Genomic DNA, 17,795 nt, shown 5'->3' with positions numbered 1-17,795 from the left:
GCCTCCATAGGAAGGCTGAGAAAGCTGGTGGCAGGAGACCCTCCAGCACACACCTCCATCGGCAGGGCACACTGTCCCAGGAGGAGCTGCAACTGCCAAAGTTCGTCCCAGAAGGCTATGTGCTGGAGCCCACATCTGCACACTTTGATGCTGAGCCCCAGGAGCCACGTTCCCAAGGCACAATGTGCCTCAGTAGCACAGGCAGGAGATGTTAATTTCTCCTTTACTGTGCTGACCATGCTGCCACGCTCGCACCCGAGTGCATGCCACATCAGAAGACAGCTGAAACTCCCATTGCAGCAGGGCTAGATGCACAGCCATGCATGAAAGCAGTGCCTGTCCTAGCACCACAAGTAATGAGAAAAGAACGATCATGTGCTGTGACACATACAGCCACAGCAAACTCATTCACCTTCCCACTTCTATTTGGCCCAGACAGCATATCCTCCTTCCTGTGGCCCTTCTCAGACACTCACTGCTGATTGCATGCTGAGGTATGAGTAGCCAAGTAACACAGCTCTGTCAAGGAACCAGTATGTCAGTGGATGAAGCAACATGGGTGCGTCTGGCTGGTGGACCTATGGTCATCTGTTTCTCAGAAGTTACTATACATGGCCATGACTGCTGACTTTCTAGTCCAGTTCTGCCACTTCTACCTCCTCTCTAGTAGAGGTTAACTTGGCTGTGCCTGCCTGTGCAACCGGACCAGCCGTACCCTTGCTCATCACCTGATGTCACCTTACCCCCAGCCTCTTGCTCATCTAGAAAAGACACGCAGGTCATGCTTCAGGGAAGCATTCAGACTTGGTTCAATGGTTTGTTATTGCATTCCACACAGATGTCTGTGGAAGATAAATCCTTATGTTATGACCAGGAGAAACTATGAAGAAGATTCACATTCCCACCCCATTTGGTTAGTGGTTGTGGGTGGATAATTTGGTGAATCACCCTGTGTGCATAGAGCAGGGCTGCTGGGTTATGAAGTACACTTGCTGCAGACAAATTGATTATATGCTGTTGGCCTTGACAGGGCTGCTGGCAGGGCTTGAGGGTGAGGTGTAGTGCCTCGGGATGTGTATGCTTTCCACACCTATGTGCATTCTAAATAAAGCAGCACCTACCTGTTATGGTGACATTTTGTAGTGCTGCATGCTGAAGGATCAGAACAAGAGGAGAGTATTTCACAAACTACAAAATATCTTTAACATTTTTGCAGAATGAATGTATGAGAACAATTGACTCCTGAAAATTTGTGAAAAAAAAGAAATAGTTGATTTGTGACCCCTTATAAAGTTCATCACTGCCATAGCTAAGATTAAAAACTGAATAATTTTAGACTTATGATATCTGCAATACCAAAGGTATCGCTAAGCCAAGAACATATTTGACTTACCACTTGCTCCCTGCACGCCTTGTTGTAGGAGGAACAGATTCCAGAGAGACTGTGCACACAAGTCACGCACAGCTTAGGACTATCAAGACGTTATGGAAATCCTTACCAAGGATTTCTGTCAGTTGACTTCAGCAGTAAATTCTCCCATTAATCAGTGATCAAAAGTGATCTCTAAAATTAAGCTATATGAACGTAGTAATGCGGATTGCTTTTTTACATGATTACTACTGTGCATAATACTTCAGATACAGCATTGCTCCTATTCAAGTCTGTACTACACATCTTTCAACCATCAGTGTCTCAAACATGAACTGAGCAAAACAGTCAATGGAGTTCTTCCATTGTGCAAGGACTCCTCAGAATTTCAGGGTTTTTTGAAAGGTGGTTAATTAGTGTAGCCAGGACTTGCTGTGCTGTGTATTGGACACACTGTCTTTCAGGATGATGAAAACCTCACTAGGGCAATTTCTATTGCAGTGCACTGTTGTCTCTGGCATGCTCAAGCTAAGGCATGTGAAGAGCCCAGAGTAGAAGACTATTTGCACTGGCATTACACTGTAAGTAACTTATTCTCCACTGACTTTTACATTCTGTTGTAACAATGTTTATTGTCATGGACCAACAGACAGAGCCATGTCTCACTGGCTCTTAATTTTGGCAGTTGTATATTTCTTTTAAGAAATCACAGCCCTTAAATGGTATTTGGATGAATTTCAGGAACACTGTCAAATCACTGTTCACTTGTTCTCTGTAGTAAACAAGACTCAGATAGGATGAGTAAAGAGTAAGCTATTGAAATGTGAGGAGAATGAAGACTACTGAGGTTTAATAAAGCCAGTAAATACATTGTTACCAAACATTGCAGGATGTTTCTGAGACATTTTAGACTGTAAGTCCCTCCCGAAATACATGTTCTATCTACAGCCAGGTCTGTAGTCTTTTCCAGGTATCTATCTCTACTGACCGGTCAGATTCTAGGCTGTTTGCCTGGAATATGTTGAATAACAAGGCATCAGTAGGATTTTCTGCAACAACAACAACAAAAAAATGGGTTGTTCATGCTTTCATGCAGCCTATACCTTTGTCCTGAGCTTGATTCTTCTCTGCATTATTTATTTTCTCCCTCACACTAAAGGTGGTGGAGTTTGCTGTTGGCTGGATGTTGAAGGTGGTAATATAGTAACCTCCAGTGTGTAAATCCTCCTGTTCCAGACCTGCCAGAGAGAAGGAACGCAACACAACAGTGAGCTAACAGGTTAACTGAAAGGTCATAGACTTAATGAGGTTTTAAATATTGTAGCTCACAGCACAAGAGATTACAGCAATGCTAAATTGAAAAAGAGGGTTAAAATAAACCACTAGGATCAGTGATTATTGCCTGGGTGTGATAACAAAAATATATTTCTATGTGTTCCTATAACTTCTCTTATTCAGAAGGCAATTTACTAACAAAGCCCTGTCACCCTCTTGTGATGAAGGTAAAGAATACATAGGAATCACTTCCCTGTTTTTGTGAAATCACCTCTCTCTTCTTTAGGAACTGACAATAAAATTATGCAACATTCGGGGTCAAAATGTCTTATTTAAGTTCACAAGAAAATAGAAAAATATGGAAGAGAGCTAGAACTTTATGATGGTTTGGGGGTAGATGTCTAATGTTTGCTTCAAAGGACCACAGAATTTTTAATGATCATGTTGTCTTTACTTCTCACAAAAGTATTTGCAAGTGAGAGGGTAGTTTTGTGCTTCTTCATTCTCTGATATTACCAAAGCATAGAAACAGGTAGTTAAATGTTATAATAGGGCAGTTTTCCTTCTGGTAGAATCATTACCATTTCAGAACCTGGCAAAAGCAGAAATCTTAACTGACTAGTCCACGGACTGCTGGCAGCTTGGCTGGTGATGAGTTCTAAGTGGAAATGGTTAAACAAGGGAATAAAATATTCTTTTTTTCCTCTACTTTCCCCAGGCTTGCTTTGAGCATCCCCAGGGAAGCCAGACTTGCAGCCTGAAAAGCTGTATGCTGAGCTCTTGTGTACTAAACAGAGCAGCAGGTACAGTTTATTAACCTGGACGCAGCTCCCCTCCATCTGTCAGTTTCCTTGGTTTGCTCCTCAAATGAGTGAGGTTTGTTGTCCCCAGATATAATCCATGTTTTCATCCTGAAACTTTAATAACAACTCTAACATTGAAAAAAGATGGTATGGCTGAAATCAAAACTAGCTATATATCTCAGGTCAAGATTAATGCCAATGGAATGGAATATCAAATGGGACTGCCCTGTGCTCATTAGACTATGCAACAGACATGGAAGGAAAGAATATCCCTAACCATCTGCAAAGGTGAGAGCTTCAGTCTGCTGACAGTGAGTTTTGTTTTGGTATGAAAATTTTACCACAGGAACAGAAAAATATTATCTCAGTAAGCACAGAATAAATATAATAGATTTTACATTAAATGCATTTTAGTTGTGTACTTGCATCATATATTTACGGAAATTATAATATTGGCAATGGGTTCTCACATCGTTAATAAATAAGGACTTGCCATAGCTTTGCGACTTAGAAATATCCTTCAATGAGGTTTTTCTCTTACTGTTTTTTTTGATGCAGAGCTGCCTTGCTTGTTTATATAATAATTGATCTTAATGTGCAAATAATTACTGTAAATGTAATTGATCTAAGGAAACTGCTGGGTTCCACCTATGATTTTCCCCAGTGAATTGTATCTCTATTCAGATCACACTGACTTTACCTCATTCTTGCTTTGCTTCCACAGGAGAGGAATGATAGTTCTTTTCTTCTGGCTAAGAGAGGAATTGCCCTCTCTGTTTTATCCCTTGTATAAACTCAGGCAAATGCTGAAAAACTGCAGGAATAGCAGCTGTACAACGCTGATCCAATTGTCTGAAGTGAATGAAACTGCTAGAAGGCATAAAACTTGTGGAGTGCAATGATTTCTTTGGCACCTGAAACCATAAGAAAACAATTGTTTCAGTGACGATGACAGTTTCTGAAAGGTTAAGGTTATGACAAGGGTGGTTAAATGGTGGCTTTTGAATTGCATGTGGTTTGTGAACAATTCCAGTACAGCGTGTATGGCATATCTGCAGCTTATAATTGGTTGTTTGGCTGTACTAGCACAAGGGCCTCTGGGCAATTCATATCCTCTGCCGTGGAAGAAAGTGAGCTGGCATCGCCAGGCCTCCCTGCGACCCAGCTCTGCATTCAGGCTAGCTCCAGCCCACAGTGGGACACAGCCCCCTGCAGAGCCATCGGCATCTGCAGACTGCTCCTGGAGCATCTCTCCTCAGCTCTCTGAGGAGGGTCCTGCTAGCCCAAAGCCCACAAGTGCCTGGGACAGCATATTGTTGGGCATAGCAAAATGTTCATGCCTCCTTTTGCCCCCTTTTGCCCATTCTTTCCTTACAGCCAGCAACTGCTGTCTGGTGGGATATTAGTTACTACTTCATGGAGTCTCCCACCCCTGCCAGAGCAGTTGGGCAGCAACTTTTCCTTCTCCTAGCCTCATCCTTTCTCCATTTCTTGATCCTATCCTTTTAATCAGTGTTGGAAAAGGAAATACAACTTTGCTTGCAGCTTTGACTCTGAGTTATGTCTAGCCACCCAGAGGTGATGGCGTGTAGCTAAAAGGTCAGGAAAAGCTCAGCTAAAAGCTGTTGAACATGATCTCACCACTTTTTTGGGGGGGTTACTTTCTCAGTCAAGTACCAATCTTTCAAAATTTTCATTGGTGTCAATGGAAGGTGTCATCTTCAATAGCAACTGCAGGTGCCATGCAGTTAACAGAAGTGGAACTTTGATATTTAAACAAGATTAATCATTGCATGTGGCATTTCTGGAATATTACTCACTAGCCTGGAGAAATCTGAGCATAGTTACTCCTAGTTATTCCAGATTTATTTCACAGGAGTTAGCTAAGTAAATTGACATTAAGCCACCTGCCAGTACTTTGAGATCGCATTTTTCCAGGGACCAAAAAATACAGTTCATACAAATGTATCATCTAAACAAATAACACTATGTACCTTTCTCAGTAAATTACTATGCTCCAGTATATGTCACCATAACTTATGCTGAGAAGCACACTGCTATTCAGGCAGTTATTGATTTCCATAGGTTTTCACTCAGGTTAAGGCTGTTCTCAGTGCACAGGATCACAGAGGAGGCGAGCTTTCTCATCAAATTTTCAGCAGCAGAACAGTTGCTAGCTCTTTAAGGAAATTGAAACAGCAGTGGTCATGTTACAAGTTCAGGCCCTGACCTTAGGATGATCATACTATACATTCAAAGTCCGAAGGTACTTTTCTTTGCTCATCCAAAGCCTCCACTGAAGAGAGTGGCTCAGTGGGACACGTAAGGAAGGCAGGCTTGGCCTCATGTTTTAAATAGCAACAAAGAACTTCAGAGAACTAAAGAACTACAAACTAGCCTTTAGTTTTGGGAAATAAAATGAGGTCCACACCTTTGACAGACTGGATACTGTATTTTGTTACTGACGCAGAGCGTTACCTGACTAATTGTGACTGAACAGGTTTATGAGTAATGCAGCAATTACATAGAAAAATCAAAATGAATTCAGCACCACCTGATGGCTGGGAATCAAATTCCATAGCAATGTGACAGGTGCTCTAAGTTACAGGAGATGAAGCATGAGGGAAGTGGATTTGAGGCAATTTGTGCACAGAAACTGCAAAAAGCTCTCTAAAGGAATGGGCTACTTTATTTTATATCTTCTTATTGACTGGATTCCAGTCACTTTTATTTCTAGCTCCCGTACAGATGTCATTTCTCAATCACTCTGAGATAAACCTGTCCCACTACAATAGCTTTATTTGCATAGTTCAAGTGAGGTGAAAAGTGAGTCTTAAAATGGGAACTGTGGTATATTTTTAACTATGTAACAATTACAAAATGATTGTATTATATAGTTTAAGATTTTGCCTATCTGAGGAATATTAGTGTCAGAGTCTATGCCTATTATTTATAAATACACTATAGGCTAAAATTAACTGTCAGTTCTGTTTCCAGAACTTTATCAAAATTACAGATTTTAGGGTCTTTTTCTGAATAACCAAAGTAATTAAATTTTATGTCTATCTGAACTATCACATTCTATTCAGGGTCATCCTTTATCACGATTTTTGGCAGAGGCATTTCTAGTTTATTAAAAAGACTGTGATTTAATAAGTTGGCCAAGGAAAATCTACAAATCCTCTGAGAATCTACATAGCACAAATGGAATAGGTCCCTTTTTCTAGCAAGAAAGGAAGGAGTTTATAAATATTTTACTAGCATGCTGAAGACTACATTTTATCCTCATGCAATATTAGCTCCTCAAGAACATTCTCAGAATGTATTAAGGTATAATACAGTGTAGTCTGTAATTACTTGAAAATTTAAAACCTTGTATTCTCTCTTATTCCTACCTTCAGTCCTGTGATGATGGCTTTTTCCTCTTTTTAGAACCAAAAACAACATAGACAAACCTTGTAGTTTCCTGAATGACTGATGGGATAATGAAAATTAATAGTAGCCCCTACAAACACCATTGATTTTTTTTAAAAATCTCCAAGACTGACACCTTATCTTGGTATGTGAAACGAGTGTATGTCTGTTTGTTGTAATAAATGTAGGTATGCATGTATACCCTGATACCTGCGTGCATTGTTTGCAGACTCTGAGGAGCTCAGGGGCATATTTCAAATTCACTTCAACAAGGGCACCAGGCTGTGTTATAAAGATTTCGTAAAACTCCATCCCTTAGAATCGTGTAGGTAATCTCTTGGATATCCTACAGGCTCTCTTTCATAAAGCTTTCAACACGGAGTTGAGTGGGCTGCGCGCGTGTGTGTGAAGCTGCCCTGATTGAAATGCCAATATTCGCTCTCTCTCTGTGCTCTGAAATTTACTATTGCAATAAAACGGGAGCATTCCCTTGCATACCAAACTGAAGTGGCTGTGAAGAACAACCACTGAAACCCCTCATTTATTTCATGGATTCAGTTTAATTGACATCAGCATTCAATCCTTCCAACTGGCCTATTCATTGTCTCCCTCTCCTGGAGATTCAATCTGGATTCGGTATACAGCAAATTCATTACTGAACTGCAGTACCTTCCCCCACTGGAAGAAAGAGGAAGGAAAGGAATCATATTGTGGTTTGAATCATAAGCATCTAATCTTAGTGTTTTTCCATCCAGTTCTTTCATCTATATTTTCTTATTTTTTTAACTTTTAGATATTTCCCTTCCCTCCCCCATCTCCCAGTCCAAGTGTCTGTTGAGGGGGAATATGATAAAAGGATATTTATCTATCTCTCTGTCTCCAAATAACCTGTGCCAGAGGTAGCACAATAACAAAAAAGATTTCTGAATAATTTATGATGTGATTGATGGGCAAAATATATTGCAAACAATATATTTTATGTATATTATTTAATCAACAGCAATAAAACTGATCATTTTGTAAAGAACATGAATAATTTATTTTAATACTAAAGGCATGAGCACTCATATCATGCATAATTTGTAGGAATGATCCAACCAGCTCTAATCAGAGACTGAGAAACATGCACAAGTAGCATGTGAGTATGCAGACATCAACCACAAGGGAAAAAAACTGGCTGCTCAGAATGGTGAAGAACGCCAGTGTCCGCTAGTCTTTCTGCAGGATGGGGCCCAAAAGGCATTTGTTTGAAATTAGGGCTGAGGACATGGAGTAGGGTAAAATGAAGAGAGCAAGGGGATAGACTTGGTAAAATCTTGCCTTACATGGAGAAGAAAACAAAGAAGGATTACCTAGAGAAAATGCAAAGAATGATATTTGTGGCAGGGGGCCACAAGGAGTATAAACTCCACGTTAATGTAATTTTGGGGGGAAGAAAGTTGTGGGAGGAGAGACTAGAGACCACTATGATACAGGACATAAATCCTAATATCGAACACTTAACAATTCTAATTTCTTTTTAGCATAGTGTGGACTCCTTGAAACCACTCCCAAACCTGACTTAATGGAACAAAAGTGCTTCTGGAGCTACCTCTGATGTTTGTATGCACTAACAGCTTACCACATTTTTTAAACCTGTCAAAAAAAAAAAAAAAAAAAAAAAACAAAAAAAAAAAAAAAAAAGATGAAAGTTATCAGGAGCCACCAGTGAGATTTCACAGCAGATACCACATAGATACCACAGCCTATCAGCAGGAGGACTTCCTTCTAGTGAGAGCAGAGCCATTTGTAAGGTGGAGCAAGTTTATCGTGAGCCCTCTGGCTGTGAAATTAGAAAAGGTCCTAACGCTTTACAATACTTCTAGCTAAGTAGAGGGACAGTCTCAGCTTGTGCTGTGGCCTTAGATTCTGTGTACGTACCTGGTTAGGAGACAGTAGCTTCAAAGTAGTTGAAACCAATCAAAAAGTGAAGTAGATTAAAGATGCTCTATTTATATTCCATTCAGTGGACACTTCCTAAGTATTTACTGTCCTTTTGAAAGAAGTAGAGGTACTGTGTAATAATATCTACAGGACCTAAAGCCCTTCCGGAAGAGCTCTCTGCTAAGGTACACTGTGATATGCTTTGCAATAAGTTACTAAATAATGTAACAGTGTGTATCATTCATTAATTATCAATAAATAATTCAAAATAATTTGTAATTTAAAGTGCTCCTGAAATTACATCCCTTCCCCGCTTTGCTCTGCCCTCAGTAAAAAGGTTTTATGAGCTTGCTTTAGCTTAAACTCTTCTCTTTGGAATTCTTCTCTGCAGTCACTAAGAAGAAATGGAAGAACAGTGGATGAATCATTATTTATTTGAGATGATTTTATCAGAAGTAGAAAAAAAAGAGATGCTTTGAGGTGAGAATGAATCCTTTCTTTGGTAGATTAGCCACTGGCTCCTAGATCTTCAAGGAGAGAGGAGGGTGACAGGAGGTAGTAGGGTGCTCTGACTGTCTTTCTCTTCGGCAAGTTTGCGGTTAGCAGGTTTGTGAGGAGTCCAGCTCTTCCCTTCACTACCTTTCGTACCCTGTTTTATGGCAGCAGGGCACAAACTCATTAACTTAATAGGCAGAATATCAACCCACAGGCACCAGTCAAGTGCTAGCCCTCAACGTTTAATTATGAGGTGCAGTTCACTTAGCAGCATTTTGCCTATGATAAAAGGAACCTTCAATCAAATCTTTGTGGGTTATTGAAGGATCAGAAGCAGTGACCTGACCTTAACAACATTGCTGTCTTTCTGTAACAGAAAGCTAGGAACTTTACAGGTTCTCATGCTAAAATAACAAGAATTCATGTGTGTGTACGATACCTTTTTCGCAATACAGCGCAATAGATAAAAATTGTAACAAATGTACGTTAGGGTAAATGAATAGATGAAATTTAAGACTGACACTGCAAAATAAATCTGGAGTGGCTTTTTTGGTGGGGAAAACTCATTAGACTGTGAAAATTAATCACACTGTGCATAGTACCCCACTGGCAAGACATTACTCACTGCAAAATAATTCTGTTGTTTTGGGGCTTTGCATATATACTAGATTGATGATGATTCAATGTTTATTGAGATGTTTGTCTCGCATCTCATTTATGCTTATGCCTACCAGATGATCTTTATTTGTCATACTATTTGTTAGGATTTTTTTTTTTTGATCTCTGAGATTTAAATGTGTACATGATGAAGATGCTGTGTGAGTAAAAGAATAAACAGAACAATATTAAATATCAAAGAAGACAAGTGATTGCTAAGGGTAAAGAAAACAGAGTGTGATTACAAATAATAGTTTAACAAATAAGCCTGAAATGATCTAGATTTTGGTTCTAAGGATACAATCTTCAACCAAAACTTGCATCTTGCTGTGTTCTCAAACCTTCTTAAATTTGGGGATTTCAAGTTAGAAAAAAAACCTGAAGTAGGTCAGTTAGTAAGAAAACTTTTTAGCAGCAAGACTTCTTTTCTTCTAAAGCAAGTGTTAGAAATCTCATTGCCTGAGACATTTACAAATAGGAGTTTAAGTACTTAACATTGTATTTTAAAAAGCAAAAATATAGGAGCAGTATAAGAGGCAACAGATGCTCTAGGTGACATATATGATCATCCTTGTCTCTGCTTCTCTCCCTTCAGTGTCACCTGGGTTGTACAGAGTGGTAGACTGGTCTGTGATAGGAAGCTGCCTTCTAGATAGCACAGGTCCTGTTAGACCTGGAGTCCCATGTTCTGTCCTCACTGTTGAGTGTTGCAGAGCCCAGTGCTACAAGTTGGCCTCTTGTATAAGAAACAAATCTTGGCCCATGGTTTTCGGGGATGGTCACTGACCTCTGTGATACTGGATGTTTGGGAGATAATAATAGTCTTGCTTATTTTATCTTCTTCATTCTTTAATTCAAAAGATGTGGGATAAGAAAGAGAGATTTTGGAACCCTTGAAGAACCTTTCAGTGTTTCAAGTAATGGAAGAGCCTTTTCAGTCTTTAACTGCTGCAGCCTTATGAACAGGAGTTAGGTCATACACCCTTAAGGAAGAATGCTCCCATGGCAGATACAGGGAAAACTTTTGACTGACTTCAAGCAAAGAACATCCTGCCGTAAGTAATCCTGATACTACTTCAATGTATGGATGTTGAAATTAGTATTATAAACTCTTGCGTTTTTTTATTCTTAGAAGATTCAGCTAACAACCAGAGACACCCTTTATGCAAAGCAAAATGAAAATATAACTAATACAGCTCCATAAAAATAAATAGGGAGAATAAAAACAAAATAATCTCCCCAGCCTTAGATAAACCTATGAGGCAGAACTACTAGGAAGTCCTTACGTTTCTGTCATTAATCTAGCTCAATTATTTTCCTTCTGCTGTGAGTTACTAAGTCTTGAGTTGTGAAACTGAATGAAAATTAAAATAAAACAAGAGTTTGGGGCTATACACCTCATGAGAAGAGACAATACAAACTACAGTTAATTAAATCACAGAACTTGATTAAAGTTAAATTAGGAAGAACAGGAGGCAGTGATACTGACTGCTTGGAATAGGCTTTAGGAGGAAAATTGATTTCTGTTAAACTGAATAAAATCTTGAGTGACCAGAGTGACAGCTAAATATGGCTTCTTAAGGTAATATTGCTGGCAATCATGGTTAGAAGTCTTTTTGTAAAATAAATCAAACTGTTGGGATCTCCACTTCCTTTAGAAATTATGTTAAAATAAACTTCCTGTCTCCTCAGCCAGGATGTGACTCTTCCCATTGGGAACTACTCAGAGGTACCTACGAAGATGAATCACAAACAATTTTATTAGAGGGAAAAGTGAGGACAAACAAAGCTCGAAAGATTTGGAAACTCCCAAGCAGATGCCAAATATTTTGCCATACACAACAAAAAAAGCAGAAGTATGGTGCGTCTAAAATATGGACAACAGCTCTGATAACTGATTATGACTGTGGTATGTCTATACTGCACATTATTGAAAGCTGAAAAGCAGGTAGTGGTTGGTGCTCATTAAAGTTGGTATTTTCTATTCAAACTTTTACATGAACTGTATTATCCAAGCAGTGACCCTAGCAGTGTGATATATGTTTAAGAAGCATACAGGAAAAAAGAACTGAAGGCATTTCTGAAGGGATATATCTGGCCTTAATGAGATAAGATTTTTACCTTCCTTTTGTATTCCTTGATTCTGTACTGACAATCTTCCCCGCCTCTCCATGTGCTCAAGTTCCTCCTGAACAAGTTTTCATTTCATGGAGTCACTACTGAAGCTATAATCACAGCAGGATTGGGCACCATGTCTCACCAGCCCAAGGCAACTCAGATTCATTGTTTTCATGGGACCTGGTGGCAAACAGAAATTACAACATCCCTTGCCCTGTCACAAACACTCCTTTTTCCTCATCTCTTTCAATTTGGGGAAGATAAAAGCTGTCACAATTTTCTGTAGGCAGTAATTTTTCAGTAGCCATTGGCAGAAAGCACTGTATTTTAATATCTGAGCATTCTTATATGGAACAATGTAGCTATTCAGACTGTATAGACTTTTCAGGAATCACACAAGTCTTTTGTAAACTTCTTTCTTGATAACATGCAGCTATGACTTTATCATTAGAGAGATTTAGGAATCGGTTGCCTGCTCCTGCTTTAAATTAAAAGATACTGCTGTTAGCTCATTAATGCAATCAGTATATGCCTCATCATAAATATCTTTTCTTGCTATGGAATGGGAAGGAAAGGATTTTTTTTTCCCCTAATAATAATCTTCACTGTTTTGCATAGCTCTGCTCTGGCCTGTAGGTGTCATAGTCAGAATATAGATGAAATAGATGAACACTGGCATACTTATGTGGAACAACTATTTCTGAAAAACAATGCTCTTGATAAATAAGTACTATTATTTATTGAAGCTTGAAAGTGGAGAAACTGCCACAATGTATAGAGAGGTATATGATAAAAACGATTTGATTATATATTCTCTGCCTCCAAAAGTTAGGGTTCTTGGCTAAGAAACGTTTCATTTGTCCTGAGGCCTCCAGGTCTGACCTCGCCTGTTTTGATCCCATTCTTCCTCCATTCTCCCTCTCATCCTCACTTCCTCTTAATATCTCCCTGTCTCAGAAAAGACTCAGAAAAGTGCCTGAAAAGATCAAAAGAACAGCATGTTCCTCCTCCTCTTGAGGAAGTAGTATAGTGGCCTGCTCGTGTCATACGGCCACAGGATGAAGCTGGAATTAATACTAGAGAAACAGCTAAGGAAGATAGGTAGTGTCAATTAACAATTCTTATCCTCTGTTGCCTAGTAAGTAATTAAGCACACAGAGGCTCAAATTTACCCAGGCTCACTTCATGCACTTTCCTAAAATATCTAAATTAAAAAGCTAGTTATACCATATAATAAGTGTAGTGTTCAAGCATCTCCAGGAGAGCATTGGTCTACCTAGGATGTCGGATTCTCTCCAGTTACAGAGGAAGGTGATGATGACTGAACTTGTACTGTGACATCTAAAGTAAATACCCAAGATTACATGGGGTAAATCTAGGCCTGTTTCACATTAATGATAAGATACAGTAAGCTCTGATAACACTGAATGGGCTGCTTACACAAACAGTATTTAATCTAGCATTGCTATAACAAACAACTCTGTAAGCACAGTGTAACAGCTATACTGCTTGGCCAGTGCTCGGCTTCTGTAATTTGTAGAAAGAGATGTGAAGCATAATTTCTTCTGTGGAAGTTTCAGTGGGAATTCTGCATCACAGTAACAGAGGTGCTAGAGCCTTGGACTTTTGTGAAACATATAAAAGGGTGAATACTTAGGAACAGTTCCGGGAATGTCAGTTTAAAGCTTTCTCCTTAATAACTATCTGGAAAATAGGACTAGAAAGTTCTTTATCCTGTGCTTAAAGGTACTGTGCAAAGAAGAAGATTTAGCCATGTGATTAATTAGCACTGGTATCTTCTTTTTTCCTCAAATGCAGGGAGAAATGGTAAACCGCGTTTTACTGTCATTTGAAAAATTCTTGACTTGTGGTACTGGACCAAGGTGATAAAAATAGAACTATGAACCTCTGTTCTAGTCTACTGATATGTAAGAAGCACTGTGCCAAAGTAGATAACTCAGTGAAAGATTTCTATACTTATTGCTATAGATGTCAATTTATAGGAAGATCTAATCTCAGACAATACTAATTATTGCAGTGTGAAACCAGGCATCACTATTTCTGGATGGTAAAGAACCACCAAATCTGTATCTAGGGCCCTAGACCTTGACATTTCTGTGGCATGTGGATCTATATATGAATTTGCTCATGTACTTTCAGGTAATGATATCCTCTTGTGCAAGAATTTCAAAATATAATTAGAACACTTAAAAAATTCTTGGAGCTGTATGGCCTCTTTAGCTCAACAGTATTATTTACCCCTAACTGTGTGGAATAAAGGATTTAGCATTCCCCTAGTTAAAGCAGCTAAGGGCTGCCTTTGTTAGCATTAATGGATGTTTACAGTGGATTTTAAAATCCAGTTTTAATAGCTGGACATTTCTGTTCAGATTCAAATATTTAAAAACCTTGGCATTTAAGAAGTCTAAACGGAGCTTTGAAGTTCTTGCTCTGAAATAGTCTTATTGCTATTCAGGTTAGGTAGTGAAACACTTTGCCATGCATTTGCTCCAGATTGTTAACCCTTAGTCACCTGTAACACACAGCATTGCGCTAGGAGAGGATGATAGCTTTGTCCGTGCCCTAAGATTCCCCTTTCAGACACTAGTGTATGTCTGACAGACATTATATGCTCTGTAAGGAGAAACTGTGGAAAGCTAACCTTGTGGTCTCTTATTTCAATCATTTGGTGAGCACTCTGGTAAAAAAGTGGTGCCTGCATCTCATTGTGTGTCTGGCAGCTGGCGCCATGCACTGAATCACTGTTGAAGGCAAAGGAGCTCAGACTCTGCTCTTAATTCTAAAAGGGAAGGACACGAGGACACTATCCAGAATTTTCAAGGGAATCCAAACTGCTTTAACTGTTAAAAAACTGAGGTCAGATTTGGATGCAATTGCAAAGTTTTCTAATCATTCTGATATACAGTGATCTGAGATTTGGAGAGTTTTGTTTTTCATACTCCTCAAACCAGGAGTAGTTGAATGAGGAGGTCCTGCATGTCCATCCATTGTAGAAGTGCATTTGGCTGTATTGTGCAAAGTTTCACTCTGTCTGAGCTACAGGTGTGAGACACACACTAGGAATCACACTGTGCTCTGTACAGGTTCAAAGACTGTGTCTAAAGTATGGGTTTTGGTCTGTTCCTAGGAAGATCTCCATGTCTTTCAGAATGACACAGGCATATAATTTACTTCATATAAGTTTATGCTTTCACAATGTAGATGTCTACACATCTGAAGAAGTCAGCCTTACCTCCCTTTATCATTAATGGAGAGGAATAGACACTTGAAAACATGATTTTTAACACAACTAATTGTTGCCTAGAAGCATGTTTTTTCCCATTGATTCTAAAGGTGATTAAGACCATTAGCTCACAGGTAAACATGCATTTGGTCAGATAAATCCAAACAACACTGCCTGATGCCATACACTGAAATAACTAGGAAGATTTCCAGTTACTTCAGGGAACACTGAATAGGTAAAAAGTAAGCTGGAACTCTGAATGATGTGCATCTGATTGGCTTCCCTGTATCTCAAAAGATAGCTGAATTCTATATGGGTTACAACGTCTAGTCTACTCTAAGTTAATGGATTAAATTTCAGTAAGAGCAACAAAGAACATAGGCTGTTTTAAAAAATGAGCAAACCAGTCAATTATGTCAAGATAAATAAATACAGCTACCGTCATCTACTCTGACATCACTAGATACGTCTAGGGCCACCCTTCATTAGGATTAAGATGTTACTGGTTAAAAAGGACAGCTTTCTAGATAGATTGCTGGAGAAGCAAGTGGAATGAAATGCGTTTGGAAAAAATTATAGAAAATAAAGACCGAGTCTTTTTTAGAATTCTTGGACTTTTTTTTAGTTTTCTACTGTATCTAGGGATTTCTTTGCCCTTGCAAATATTTTAGCTTATTTTCTTTTAGCTAGCTAGTCAGCACACAAGCCACTTTTTTGTCTGCAGGCTCTGAAACTTACTGTGGCACCTGAAAAGAAATGCAACAAAGACTTCCTGCCAGAGACAACTTTCTTTCCCCAGGACAGCATCAATGTTGAGAAAAATTCACAACTTTTTCTTCCTTTTATAAAAGAAAAACAAAACAACAAAAAAACAACAAAAGGAAAACAAGAAAAACATTTCCCCAAACCCTACAGAAGGCACATAGCAGAAGATGTCCATGATCTTCAGCAGAAAAAAGAACAGCATATCAGAAACTCAGTTCAGCAGCCTTATTCAGTTTAGCAGCCTTACTCATATAGGCAAATACTGCTCATGCATGTAGTTACATTAGTGCCAGAAAAAATACTCTCATGAGCAAAAAATGCACTGATTCTCAATGTTTCCTTTTACAAAACAAAAATTAATCCCTCAATATATCTCAATAATACTGGAATGTCTGTGGTTCAAAGGCAACTGTCATGTGGGACACTTTCCTTGCCCCCTGGCTTTTAAACTCAACTGACTAATTAGCATCTGATTTATGAGTGTTTCATATCAAGGAAGAAATGTGAAGCCTATTGGCAAGTGTCCTTATCAGGGAATTGTCCTTAAAGAAAACTTTACAAGGTTTCTTTGCAAATAGCATAATTTATGATAATATATGAACAAGGAAAAATATCCTGTAGAGCTCTTTTAAGACAGTGGCAACTTTAGAATGAAGGGTTTTGGGTTTTTTTAGTTCTTGTTTTCTAGCACTTTTTGGAGGAAAGATTGTTAGATGCAGCACATCTCAATTGCACTTGGACTTGGACTATTTTTTGTATAGCATCCCGGCAAGCAGTGAGAACTCTGTTTTTTGTCAAATTATTATTTATTTAAGCTTTTTCTATGACTTAATGATGCTCCTGTTCTTCTAGGGAACATTTTAAGGGACAGAATTTCAGAGCCTGCTCTTCCAATTGCAGTAGTTTACTAGCACTGAACATTTGTGAAGGCTGGTGAGATGAAGAAATGCTACAGTATGCTAAGGTCTCTGTTCTGAAGAGCATAATGTGGAAATGTTAACTAAATAAAAATAAAAAACAGGAAGAGCTGAAGAACCTGCTGTTTGCTGGCTATTGTGTGTGCTCCTTAGTAAAAATACACGTAGAAAAAAGTTTGGATCCCAACTAAGCTGGAGCAATAAGGACGGACATGAATTATATTTTTTAAATTATTTACAACTTGACAGTGTCTGTCTTTAAATTATTGATGCTAGTGACAGCAACTGTCAATGAGACAAAGCTCCTACTGAAACAGCAGCAGCTGTGTGCTGCGGATGGGTTTGGTTCAGTCCTTTCAAACCTTGTTATTAAGGAAGAGTGTCACTTTTCGCTCATGTTAGGAGGGCAGAAAAAAGGAAGAGAGATCATTATTAAAGGAGAAGTTTTCTGCAATAATCTTTGATTTCGATGCATCTCCAAGAAGCCTTTGGATAGCAAGTATTTTCTAATGGAGCACAAAACAAGTCAATCTTAACCGCAAATGACTGCATAATGTTTGCTATCATGCCCTTTTACATGTAGAGTTATAGCAGCAAAGGAGCCCTGCTGCACTGCAAAGGATGAGGAAGCAGTGCGCTTTGGAGGCACTCTGGGGGGGGGGGGGGGGGGGACGACATTTGTCACTGCCCCACAGTGCGTTCTCTGGGGCAGTGTAACTCCCTGTCCAGGCAATGCCTTTGAGACAAAGGTATTAGCTCCTCCAAAAGGGGCAGAGGCTTTTATACCTCAGCTGGTATAGCAGCAACTATCAGGA

The sequence above is a fragment of the Rhea pennata genome, chromosome 2 (genome assembly GCF_028389875.1).
Source record: "Rhea pennata isolate bPtePen1 chromosome 2, bPtePen1.pri, whole genome shotgun sequence".
Lineage (NCBI taxonomy): Eukaryota > Metazoa > Chordata > Aves > Rheiformes > Rheidae > Rhea > Rhea pennata.
This window is presented reverse-complemented; position numbering follows the sequence as displayed.